We start from the raw sequence: 11,069 nt of genomic DNA on the forward strand, positions 1-11,069 counted from the left end.
AATCAATCGTGTTCTTTTTTTTTTTTTAAGATTTATTTATGTATGATAGACATAGAGAGAGAGAGGCAGAGACAAAGGGGGAGGGAGAAGCAGGCTCCATGCCGGGAGCCTGACATGGGACTCGATCCCGGACTCCAGGATCGCGCCCTGGGCCAAAGGCGGGCGCCAAACCGCTGAGCCACCCCAGGGATTCCCTCAATCGTGTCTTAAAACCCGAATGGTATCTAATCCCGCAGTTTGCCTTTAAAAGATGCCTGTAATTGCCAATCGGGGCTCTTCCAACCTTTGAGGCCTGGGGCCCTTTGCGCAAACGTTCAATAAAACCCTCTTGCTAGGGATCCCTGGGTGGCGTAGGGTTTAGCGCCTCCCTTTTGGCCCGGGGCGCGATCCTGGAGACCCAGGATCGAGTCCCACGTTGGGCTCCAGGTGCATGGAGCCTCCCTTTTTTCCCTCTGCCTATGTCTCTGCCTCTCTCTCTCCTCTTTCTGTGACTGTCATAAAAAAAAAAAAACCCTCTTGCTCGTTGCTCTGCCTGTCTGGGGTCTGAGTCTCTGGGGCGTCTACCGGGACAACGTTGGCCCCCGTGAGCTAGGTCCAAACTATGAGCTTCGGAAACGTCGTGCTGAAATGGACACAACACCCGGCTTCCCCAGAAATACTTAAGGACAAGGAATTGGAGCCCACAGGACGCGAAATAAATGTGGACCAGACTTTTAACCGTGTCCGACAAGACTCACTAAACCCTCTTCCACTGGGGGCGGGACTGCGGGCTGGTGCAGCTGCCCGGGAAAACAGTCCCGAGGCTCCTCAGGAACTTACCGATAGAGCTGCCCTGCGACAGGCAGGTGCACGGCCTGGAGCTCACTCTGAAGAACAGATGCAATGAAACGCCGGGGCGGGAAAACCTGCGCCCCGATGTCCACAGCAGCCAGGTCCTCCCACAGTAGCCACACTGTGGGAGGAGCCTCGGTGCCTTCAGACAGATGATGGATAGAGGGATGGAGATAGATGATGGTCATAGAGAGAGGAATGGTACTGCTATCAAGAGAAGGAAATCTTGCCATTTGCAATGACGCGGATACAAACCCAGAGGGATCCGTTAAGTGAAATAAGTCAGTCGGGAAAGACAATGAACCCTATGGTGTCATTCATAGGTGGAATTAAAGAAGCAAAGCAGATGAACATCTGTGAAGGGAAAAAAAACGAATAAGATGAAAAAAATGCAGGAAATACAGATCTGAATCATTGGAAACAATCTGAGGTCGCTGGAGGGAGCGGGGGAGGGGATAACGGGGGATGGGCACGAAGGACGGCAGGTGAGTCACGAGCACTGCTGTTCTCTCCAACGGTGAATCCCTGAATTCTACCTCTGAAATAAAAATACACTAAAACATTTAATTAATTGGGTTTAAATTAATTAAACAGGCGGTGCTTTCGCGGTCCTGCGGATCTGTCTCTTGCTTCAACAGTGTTTGGACGGAACAGACCCAGGGACGCCCCTTCTACCAGCCAACGGCCACCCTCCAACCTTTTTTCCAGTCGCAACCTTCGGAGCCATCTTCCTGGCCATCTTCTGCCACCGGGAGCGAACACCCAAGTTTGAATTTAACTCCTTGTCCAGGATCAACCATTTAGCTCCCAGATTCGTCAGAATTATTCTACCGAGGTGGGGCCGCCGCAACCGCCTGGTCAACATGCACCTGCGGGCCTCCTACACCTACCTCTCTCTGGGCTTCTATTTCGACCGTGACGATGTGGCTCTGGAGGGTGGGGCCACTTCTTCCGCGAGTTGGCTGAGGAGAAGCGCGAGGGGGCCGACGTTTCTTGAAGATGCAGAACCAGCGCGGCGGCCGCGCCCTCTTCCAGGACGTGCAGAAACCGTCCCAAGATGAGTGGGGGAAGACCCTGGACGCCATGGAAGCCGCCCTGCTTCTGGAGAAGAGCCTGAACCAGGCCCTTCTGGATCTGCATGCCCTGGGTTCTGCTCGCGCGGATCCTCATCTCTGTGACTTCCTGGAGAACCACTTCCTAGATGAGGAGGTAAAACTCATCAAGAAGATGGGCGACCACCTGACTAACCTCCGCAGGCTGGCCCACCCCCCAGGCTGGGCTGGGCGAGTATCTTTTCGAAAGGCTCACTCTCAAGCACGATAGGGTCCTCTGGAGACCAGCAGCCTTTTAGGGGCTCCTCTGGCAACCCCTCGGTGCCGGGGCTTGTGCCTGAACCTTTTCCATGCAGCCATAGGCAGTTTTTTTAAACCATTCTGGAGCCCTTTCCCCAAAACGGGGACCAAATGGAGACAATAAAGCTTTTTGCAGCAAAAAAAAAAAAAATAAAAAAATAAATTAAGTTAAACAAAATCAGTTGTATCAGAGCACATTTCCTTCTGGACTCCCGTTCTGCTCCTTCAGCTTATGCTGGAACCACCCCTGTGGGTCTAAGGTAGGCGCCCCCACCTCGTGCCTGGCCCGCCCAGGGCTAGAACTCACGACCCCGAGATCAGGACCTGAGGTGAGGTCAGGAGTCCATGCTTAACTGACAGAGCCAGCAGGGGGCCGAGAACCACACTGCTTTATCCTGTGCTCTGTGACATCGTCGAAATAGGAAAGTGCTGCGCCCCACTCTGTCCTGTTTTTCCCAATATGATTTGCTGTCCGGGTCATTTGTGGGGGCTGACGGATGTTAGGGTTTTTTTTTTTTTTCCTACTTCTAGGATCTACCACCATGTTTTTTGATAGGAATGATTTGATAGGGTGGCTTCTAGGATCTACCACCATAAATTTTGATAGGGTGGTTCAGGAACTGGACATTTTCACAAGAGGAGGCTTCCCCCCCACAAGCCCAGGACGGCCTCCCGGCCTGGTATGGCTCATTTGCACAAGCCCTTGTGCTCCTTTCGTTCAGTCTCATTTATTTAGTCTCTGTGATGCTCCTGAAAAGGGAGTCACGTCCTTTCTTTTCGTTCCTGAGTGCTCATTGTCAGGATGCAGAAAAGGCTACTGAGCTCTGTAGGTTAAATTTGGTGTCCATGAATTTACTGAATTCAATCATTAGTTCTAACGGGTTTTTGGGTGGGACCCTCGGGTTTCCTGTTCTCTAGCACCCCCCGCTTCAACAAATAGGGACAGTGTGACGTCCCCCTTCCAGAGGGGAACCCCTTTGCTGTTTCCCTGTCTGCTGACTACTTTAGGACTTCCAGCATGCAGGGACCCCTTGGCTTTTTTCCTGCTCTTATGGGAGACGATTTCGGGTTTTAAACCCTTGAAGAGGATGTCAGCTGCGGGGCCTTCCAAGCAACTTTTTTCCCTGTTGATAGACATTTCCTCAAAAAACCCACTGGGCTTTTGAAGTTGTCTTTGTCAAATGTTTTTTCTGCAACTCTTAGAGGATCATATGCTTTTTGTTCCCTTCCCTCATTTTTTTTTTTTAAAGATTTTTTTTATAACCCCTTTGAGAGACATACAGAAGAGCGGCAGAGAGAGAAAGGCAGAGACGGGGGCAGGGGGAGAAGGCGGCTCCGTGTAGGGAACCCGATGTGGGGACTTCGATCCCGGGACTCCGGGAACACGCCCTGGGCTGAAGGCCAGGCGTTAAACCGTGAACCACCCGGGGCTCCCCCAAAACCTTTCTTCCGGTTAATGTGATGGATCCTGCTGACTGATGGACAGAGGGGCCGTGGGTAAAGGGCCCTGGGCAATGTAGATGAACGATAGTAACAGCTATAAGCGCTGATCATAAATAAAATAATCACAGAAATTTAGAAAGTACAGCCTAGGAATGGAGTCAGTAATTGGGTTTTGACAACTTTGTACGGGACAGACGTGACGGGCCCCTTCTCGGGGGAAAGGGGCTGAATAAGGCACAAGAATGTCAAGGGCCTAGTTTTGTAGCCCTGAAACTACTGTCACGTTGTGTGTTGACTGTACTTCAAAAATAATCAAGGAAAAGGGTTTTTTGGTAGGACTCCCGTGGGTCCTAAAGGGATTTACACGGTCGTTACAAAACACGAGGCACCTCTGCAGAGGGGTAAAGATGTTCACCGTGTCTTTTATGTTAATTTTTAGAAGATTTACTTGAGAAAGGGTTTCAGTAGGGAGGGCAGAGGGGGAGGGGAACCTGACGGACTCCTCACCCAAGAGCCCGGCCCCACTCGAGGCTCCACACCACAACCTCAAGATCCTGATCTGAGCCAAACTAAAGAGTCGACGTGGAAAACCCATGAAAACCCCGCAAGACCCCCGAATGTTAAGTGCAACCCCATGCTGTGCACTCTGGGGTCGGGGGACATCTGTGACCCCAGCTACCTAGAATGGTGGGAGGGCCTGCAGTCCCAAGGAAATTTGGAAATGAGGATTTTGGGAGGGGTCCCCTGCATCCCCCTCCCACCCTGGCATGGGGACAGGACCCTCCCCCGGACCCTCTGCCTTCAGTGTGAAGGGCTAAGTGCTGATTGGACCCCGCCTGCCCCCATCATGATGCGGGACCCCACTGGGTGGAACTGTGCCACCCCCGTTTCCACCACCTGCAGGCGCCACTGTGCGTTTTGCAGAGCCCTTTTGGGAAACACCCCGTGCTCTGGATCTTGCTCACCCGCGACCGGACACTCTCCCACCTCCCCAGTAGCCTCAGAAAATTCCCACTTTTCCTCCATAACCCCCCACTCCCCAGTACTCCCACTCTCCCCCGTACCCCCCAAATCTCCCCCTCTCCCCAGTACCGGTGCATAAAGAGGAGGCGCTCACACAAACGACAGGTCACAGGTGAGTGGCCGCTGATGCCTGCTCCCGGGGGCCACTCTGGGCCTGTGGGTCTGGGGTTTGGGGCACTGGCCTCCCCGGGCTGGGGGCCAAAACAACCCCGACCCCAATGAGATGACTGTGAGCAGCTCCTGCAGCCCTTCCCCCAGCCCCATGGGGTGAGGGCGGGCCCCCCAAGGCCCCTGTCCCCGGAAGGAGGGTGCAGTCAGAGACCCCACAGCTCCCCCGGAACCCCCGCTCCCCTGTAAGGCCCGTGCTATGCAGGGGGACCCAATACATGACCTTTCCACTCGACCTAGATGCAAGGCCCCGACGGGATACACCCCCCCCACCAATGGGTGAGGGAGGGCAGTCAGGGCCTGCGGGGTCCCCCTGGCCTGTGAGCGGGCTTGCTCTTCACGCACTGAAATGGGCGGAGTGCCTGGGCTCCCCCCAGGTCCCCCCTCGGGAAATATTCACGACCTTGCCCTCAGGGTGGGAGTGTGGTCGCACTTTTTGCTGGCAATCGGGTTTTAAATTTTTGATAAAAGTCCACCCATTGCTTTCCCCCCCCTCGGTCGTTGTGTTTGGGGAAAATCTCAGAGAAACTCGATCTCCTACCCCGGCTGGGAGACATCACCCCGAGCACAAGCATCAAACGGCATTCGCCAGACCCTCATGGGCCTCCGTCCGTGTGCTCCTGATACCGGGGTGGGAGCGCTCTGTGATCCCAGGGTGATGGCGTGTCCTGTACAGTGGCTGGAAGGGGGACTTTTAGGTGGGGAGCAAAAGACAGGCAGTGAGGGCCCATGGTGATTTTCCACCCAGCCGTGCCCCTCAGGGCATGGTTGTCTCGGGCCCTCCGGTCAGACGGAACGGGGACCCCCCCAGGGGGAGCACCTGATGCATGTGCCCTTTTGGAAGGTTTTCATGCGCCGTCATTCTTGGATGTGTTGGATTGAGCACCGTGCAGGAGGACTTGGGAGAAACCTACTGGCCTTGCAAAGGGCCAATAATCGTGGCCCAGTACCATTGGGTGAGGCCCAGAAGGGACCCTAGCCCAAAACACACATCACGATAGGGGAGACCATAACGATCAGACCAAGGATAGTCAGGTCAGCCCAGAAAAGGGCCCCAATAGTCACCGGGAACAAGTGAGACCCTGGGAAGGTCCCTGGTGTCAGTAGCAACTAAGGGCCCAAATTCTGGATCCTAGTCATTGGTAGCTGAGGACCCCAAAGTCACAGGTACGATGAGGCCCGGGTTTACCACAGTCACCAGGTCCATATGAAGTCCATAGCTACCATGTCCAGGTGAGGCCGGGTTTGGGGACCAAGTCACCAGGTCCAGTGGGGTGAAGGGAACCACAGTCACCGGGCCGGGTGAACCCAAAGGGGGACTACGGGTCGCCGGGCCCCAAAAGAGGCCCGGAGGGGGACCAGAGCACTAGGCTCGGGTTGAGGCCCATTGGGGGACTAGAGTCACCAGTCTGGCTGAGGCCCAGGTGGGAACCAAAAAGTCACCAGGTCCAAGGGAGGCCCAGGGGGAACCAAACCTTGATAGAAATGCGAACTCCTCCACGTAGCATTCCAGCTGTTCTCTCTTTAAATCCCCGGCCGAATTCATAGGTTTTCAGGATGAAATTTAAAATTTAGGTAGGCCTTTGGTGGGACAGGGGGACTTGGGGACCCACTCTTCGGCTGTCTTGCCCCTCTGACAGGGACAATTATTAGCAGTGTACAGTAAAGTCTGTTTTTTAAAAGTTGGTATAATTTGTGCAAACAAACTCTTGTAGGCTTCAAACAACTGTGAATCACACATAACCACACTGGCTAGAATATTTTTTTAACCTGAGTTTCTTTTTTTTTTTTTATTTATGATAGTCACAGAGAGATAGAAGAGAGGGAGAGACACCGGCGAGGGAGAAGCAGGCTCCATCACCGGGAGCCCGACTTGGGGCTCGACCCCCCGGGGCTCCAGGATCGCGCCCTGGGCCAAGGCAGGCGCCAAACCGCTGCGCCACACCCAGGGGTTTCCCCAACCTGAGTTTTCTAGATCATTTTTATTAAAGTGAGCGGGTTTTTTTCCAAAACTAATTACCAAAAAGAAGTAGGGCAATAGGGCAAGGGGAAATAGCCAAACAACAAGAGAAAAAAGAACAGAAAAAAAAAAAACGCTAAGCCTTTTTTTTTCGGGGTGAGAGAAAAACCTGATAGTGTAAAGCTTTTTCCAACACCCGCCCTGAGATAAACCAAATTCCCTGACTCAGATGTTCAGGAGAGAAACTGGGGTTTCCCGATCCCCGTAAAAACGTGACGCCTCTGGCCTTTTGGTTCCCTTAAACTGTGGATGTGGCCTCAGACAAGCCGGTGGTTTCCAGGCTGCACCGGGGGCTCTGAACATGCACCTTAGGGCATCTGGGATCCCCAAAAAATACAGCTTTAATTGAAAGTACACCACTCGCATAAAACTTTTCTAGAAAGAAGTCAATTGTGTGTTTTAAGGGAAAAATTGAAATGGGGAACTGGGTGGCTTTAGCCGTTAGCACTGCCTCTTTCCCCGGCGTGATCCTGGAGACCCAGGATGGAGTCCCACTTCGCTCCCTCAGGAGCCCCTCTCCCCTGCCTGTGTCTCCCGTCTCTCTGGGCCCCTCTCTCTCTCTCCTCTCTCCTCTCTCCCCGCCTTCCGTCTCTCCCTTTTCCCTCCAAGAATAAAAAAAAAATAATTTTTAACAATATATTTGCAGGGCCCCCCGTGGCCCAGGATTAAAAAAGCTGCCCAGCCAGGTGTGGGGGCGAATGCAGGATGGGTCCCCGCAGGCTCCCCCGCATGAGCCTGCTTCCCCCCTCTGTCTCTGTCTCTGCCTCTCTTCCATCTTCCCCGCTCTCTTCAAAAAAAAATAAATAAATAAATAAATAAAATAATAAATAAAAAATAAAAGAAAATGTAATTGCAGCTATATTGGTATTGCTATATTAATAAAGGGGTTTGTTTTTACATTTTATGGTGACTGGCCTAGCAATTTTTTACATCAACACCATCACTTCAATTCCCCACGGGCAGTGTTGCCGACAGGCGTATTATTTCCTTTTTATAGATGAAATTGAACCTCGACACATGCGGTTCCTTCCCTTTCTTTTTCTGTTCAGAATATACGGGGTAAAAGGAGTAAATTTTCAAGAAACCCACTTTCCGATCACACCTCTACTTCCTCACATGATTTTTATATTTTTCTCATTCTGAACCCCCTTTTCTATCTTACATCCTTTTCAAATAACTTAGATACATTTTCCCAGGGCCCTTTTTCAGAGAACCAGTTCCCAAGTATGAATCATTTACCCAAAACAGACCAGCATACAAAAATTCCCTATTTATTCAACACCCACCGTTTCCAAAGAAGTCTATTTGGCCTTCTATAGGAAACAGAGACGGGCTCCGTCCCCACCGGGTTCAATCAATGTCCGGAGGACTACCTGTAGTCTTAACGCTGATTTCTGAGGAAAAACCCACAAGTCCAAAAATCTCCTCATCCCTTCCCCAGCGGACCCTTGGTTTCTCTCCACAGAGTTAAAATGTTACCGGTCATTGATGGGTTTAGGTCGGGTCACAGAGCAGCATTCCCCACCCAAAAACAAAAGGAGAAAAAGGATTTTTGGAAGTAATTGGTCCACAAATCGTGCGGAGGGTACATTAAAATTTTGTGACAAGTTTCTTAGGGGCACCTTTTCTCAGAGCCACATCTCTCCTTTTCTTGACTGAGGGCCCGAAGCCCTAGTAGGGAAAATGGTAGGGGCACAGATCCAGGCCCAAGATCCAGGACTGAGTGTAAGGAAACCAAAAAATAAAGAATCAAACGAGACCAACCCGTCCCAGTAGGTAAGAGGGTCTTTTTTAGGAATTCCTCTGTGCCCAACAAAGAATAACCAGACCTAAAATAGTAAACCATTAAGAAATTTATCACTATCCTTACTCAAACCAGACATCCCAAAAAATGAAAAGGGCACAAGCTCCTGATCATTTCTAAATGAAAAACTGTCATGGGGGCCCATGTGGGCACCCAGCCTGGGCCCCTCCCACTCCTGAGAGCTTTCTGGGTTCCTTGCTTATAAACCCTCCTGTCATTTTTACTTCTCTTTCTTTTTTCCACCAGTTTTCATTCTTCGACTTCCGAGAGACAAGAACCTGACTTCTCACTTCATTCCGCCTGCTGCACTTCTCTTTCCCCAAGCTCCCGGGAAATTACTTCATTGGCTTAATCCACTCACCTCCTCCTGCCTTAAAATCCTTTGGTTCTTCACCCCAAAGGCCAACGAACCAAGAGATGCAGGAGGGGGAAAAAGACCCAGTGATAGGGGGGAACTAAGCCAAAGAAATATAGATAAATTACATCTGCTTTTTTTTAAAAAAAGATTTGTTTATTTTACTCAAGAGAGACATACAGAAAAGAGAGAGAGAGGAAAAAAGAGGTGCAGAGACAGAGACAAAGGGAGAAGCAGGCTCCCCTGCGGTATCCCAATGTTGGACCCATCCTAGACCCAGGATCATGCCCTGAGCCAAAGGCAGATTTTTCAACCACTGAGCCACCCGGCATCCCTACCATTACATTTCCCAACAAACTTGCAGCCATAAACAAAAACTTAAACCGACAAGTGGACATTCTTCAAAGAATTTCACACTGCCTGAATGTTAATGCTTTGCTAAGGCCAAAGCAACATTTGTTTTCTGATAGCCAGACCCCCCCAGGATCCTTAAATCTTTCACGTGTAAAATCCCCTTTTTGGGAAAATTCTTTATCTCTAAGATTTCCCCCCCCCACACGGCAACTTAAAGTTATAACCAAAGGGTCCTCATGATTTCCCGATGAAGCTCTTCAGCCCAGGGTGCCTTTCCCCCTACTTTAATAAAACACCTTCCCTTTCATGGAAAATGTCTCAAGGATTCTCTCTGACCACTGGCGCCTGGCCCACAATTTCATCACGTACATCTCGATTAATTGGCATCGGCACAAACAGGAAAGTACAGAAGATTTTTGCCTATCTCCTTGCATGACACATCCGGAGGGACCTTCCCCCTCTGTTTTGATCTGGTTTTTCTCTTCCTGGGATATAAGCTAGCCCAGTAGTAAAAAAAAGATAGAGTGATAAATCAAATGATAAATCGATCCCGGAACATGAATAGATGTTTATATAAACAAACTATAAACAGAAAACCCATGTTTCCACTTAAAAAAATTATTATTCCAAAGTATTACGAAAATATAATAATTTTATCTATAAACAAACTATAGATTTATTTTTTAAAAATGCAAAATAAAATTTCTATATCTAAACTCTATAAAGTCCCTAAAAGATCTCCCTATAGAGATAGAACAAAATGGTTTTGAAATAGATGTGTCAGAAAGAGAGAGAAATAGATATAGACCCTATAAAAAGCAGAGGATTTTCTTTCAAATTTTATCCAACCCCCTCCTCACAGCACAGGCAAACCACACACACACTTTCTCAAGAGCCTTCTGTATGTGCCAAAGACGGGAAATAACACCCCTTGAATGCCATCTCTTCTCCAACTTAAAAGGTGCCACCGATTTTCTCCAAAGAAGACCTACAAAAAGAGCGAGCAAGCAAGCACAAAAAAAACTCCCTCCACGTCACTTTTCATCGGGGAGATAAAATCAAAACCACAATGAGATACCACCTCACACCAGTAAGAAGGGGGGAAAAAAATTAACAAGACGGGAAACAACAAATGTGGGAGAGATGTGGAGAAATTGGGAACACTCTTGCATTGTTGGGGGGAACGTAACGGGTTTCAGGCCACCTGGAAAACATGTGGGGGTTTCCCTCAAAAAGCTGGAAAGGAGCTTACTACAACCCTCAATTGAAACTGCTGGGAAATTTCCCCCCAAAGACACAATGTTAGTACAATAAACTGAACACTTGCACCCCAATTTCAAAACGCAATGTTAAAAAGCCAAACTGTGAAGGACCCTTTGATGTCCTTAAACAGATGATGGATAAGAAGATGTGGTCAGGGGATCCCGGGGGTGGCGCAGCGTTTGGCGCCTGCCTTTGGCCCAGGCAGGTTTCCTGGAGACCCGGGATCGAATCCCAATCGGGCTCCCGTGCATGGAGCCTGCTTCTCCCCTTTTGCCTATGTCTCTTGCCTCCTCTCTGTGGGTGGTGTGACTATCAAAAATAAAAATTTTTAAAAATTTTTAAAAAAATTTTAAAAAAAAAGAAGATGTGGTCTAATTATACAATGTATTATTATTTAGCCATCTGCAGGATGATACCTACCTTTTTCATGGACAGGGAACTGGAGGGTATTATTGC

At 49.8% G+C, this 11,069-nt stretch overlaps 1 pseudogene; it reads left to right on the forward strand.

Moving 5' to 3' along the window:
• Positions 1 to 1,621: 1,621 nt before the first annotated feature.
• Positions 1,622 to 2,182, forward strand: LOC121483933 (annotated as a pseudogene).
• The last annotated feature ends 8,887 nt before the right edge of the window (positions 2,183 to 11,069 follow it).

Source organism: Vulpes lagopus, unplaced genomic scaffold (genome assembly GCF_018345385.1).
Source record: "Vulpes lagopus strain Blue_001 unplaced genomic scaffold, ASM1834538v1 ctg554, whole genome shotgun sequence".
Classification (NCBI taxonomy): domain Eukaryota; kingdom Metazoa; phylum Chordata; class Mammalia; order Carnivora; family Canidae; genus Vulpes; species Vulpes lagopus.